The sequence below is a fragment of the Cynara cardunculus genome, assembly GCF_001531365.2.
Source record: "Cynara cardunculus var. scolymus isolate 2C chromosome LG 10, CcrdV1, whole genome shotgun sequence".
In the NCBI taxonomy this organism is placed as follows: Eukaryota; Viridiplantae; Streptophyta; class Magnoliopsida; order Asterales; family Asteraceae; genus Cynara; species Cynara cardunculus.
The window spans coordinates 11,659,291-11,661,909 of record NC_037537.1 but is presented as its reverse complement, the minus strand read 5'-3'; positions in this window follow the sequence as shown (position 1 = coordinate 11,661,909).

Sequence of the window (2,619 nt, the reverse complement as noted above, 5' to 3'; positions counted from 1 at the left end):
ACATATTTAATTGTTACAATCAATACAACCACATCTTTACCATTCATTATCTTTATCGTCGGTTATTATTTGATCAGTTGAAAACAACGGTTAATTAAAAAAACTTAAAAAAGAAAATAAGAAAATGGACAAATTTAGATGAAGTTGTGGGTTGTAAAAATAGGAAGGGTTATATTTGATCGGTCCTCTATATATGTAGAGGTGGATTCAAATTGAAACCGAGGTACCGCTGAATATATTTCTACAAGTGTAAAATGTTCATTCTATGTTAATATATGAAAAGATGGAGCATTGAAATGAACTTTTGTGAAATATGTGAACATTGATCAAATATTAATGAACATAATCACATTGTTCATATATTAATGAACATAATCATATTGTTCATAAGTGAACACATGTTCATATAAGAGGAGATGTTCATGTGTATATTAATATTCATAATGAGAATATTTTTTTTTATTGATGACAATGGATTAATGTTCATATGAACATTAATGTCATTAATGGACACTTAGAAATTTTATGATTTTTTTCCAATAATACCCTTGTTCGTATATGTTCATCTTAGATGATAATGTATTATATTATTAGTTATCACAAAATTGTCATTATAAATGTCATCCATTGATTTAAAAGATGAATGTTTGTGATGGGTTTACAAAGTTAATAAATAAACTTACCCCTATATATGTATATATACATATATACACATATATATAGATGTGTGTATATATATATATGTAGCAACTATTTTTTTGAAAACTCTCTACCATCATTTTTGTTTTATCATGTGTTTCAACTAAATTCAGATACATGAACATCGTTGTGCGCGACATATACAATGTAAGAAGGTGACATCTATGTCTTAAGCATTTATATGTATTAATTCGATCTTGAGCATTTATATCCGAGTCTTGAGCATTTGTATATATGATTTTGATCACGAGCATTTATATCTAAGTCTGAAGAATATATTTGAGTCTTAAGCATTTGTATATAAGATTTTGATCTCGAGCATTTATATCTGAGTCTGAAGAATTTATATATATATATATATGTGTGTGTGTGTGTGTGTGTGTGTGTGTGTGTGTGTGAGTGTGTGTGTGAGTGTATGTGTGTGTGTGTGACGATAATCAAATGAGAACCACAAAAATGTTACATACCAATGAGAATCGATACAAAAATATCTTTTTACATTATTTTTTTGATCAAAAGCTATGATTTAACATATTATTTCACGTATGTTTGTGTTCATCTTATGAAAAAAAATTGCATGTGAAACTTTTTTATTTACTTAGTGAAATGAAAAATATACATAAAAGATATTCATTTGATAAAGTAGATACTTATGAAACTATCATATTATGAAATAAATATATATGAAACAATATCTTGAATTATAACATTTGATTGAAAAAATCTATCTAAAAATTTATTTATATTTTTATTTTGAGAAGCATAATTTAAGTCATCCAGATAGGTTATATCTAAATCATAGCAATGCCTTTAGCATTTATATTTGCATGAGTCTTAAATATATATATATATATATATATATATATATGGACCAATTCAAGGAAGAACTGTTTAGTTTGTGGTAACCGTGAGATCCAATCTCAACCACAAATCAATAGATAAATTAGGAAATTTATAATTTTGGTAATTTTGAATTAAAATTTTAATGCAAAGACATTTTAGGTATTTTCTCTCTTCTCTCTCCGTCCTCCGGTCTCTGGCCACCGGTGATACCACAGTGATACCTAAAAATATTGACTATGTTAAACAAAAGACACAGTGTGATACCAAGCATATATAAGATGTATTGTGATACCACTGTATTACATCTCCGATCGACCTCACAAACGACCTCAATATGATACTCAAGCACATATATGATGCATTGTGATACCATTGTGGTATCACCGGAGGACGGGGGGACAGAGAGAGAAGAGAGGAGAGAGGATAATTTTAAAATACCTAAAATGTCTTTCATTAAAATTTTAATTCAAAATTACCAAACTTATAAATTTTCTAATTTATTCTTTGATTTGTGGTTGAGATTGGACCTTACGGTATCACAATGCATCTTATATGTGCTTGGGTATCACATTGTTCTTTTGTTTAACAGAGTCAATATTTTTAGGTATCACCAGAGGACGGTGGCCGGAGGCCGAAGGACGGAGGACGGGGGACGGAGAGCGAAGAGAGAAGAGAAGAGAAAAAATACCTAAAATATCCTTGCATTAAAATTTTAATTCAAAATTATCAAAATTATAAATATTCTAATTTATCTATTGATTTGTGGTTGAGATCGGATCTTACGATTACCACAAACTGATCAGTTTTCCCTTGAAGGACCCCTATATTACGTGTGTGTGTGTGTATTGTCTTGAGCATTTATAGTCTTAAGCATTTATATATATGAATTTGGTCTTTGAGCATTTATATCTGCATGAGTCTTAAGCATTTATATATATGAGTTTGGTCTTGAGCATTTATATGTGCATGAATCTTAAGCATTTTGATTTTCTTTTTGCCTTTTGTCTTTTTTGTATTTTGTTTTTATAATCATATTAAATTTTAATTAATTTGCATTATCAATAAAAAAATTCTAAT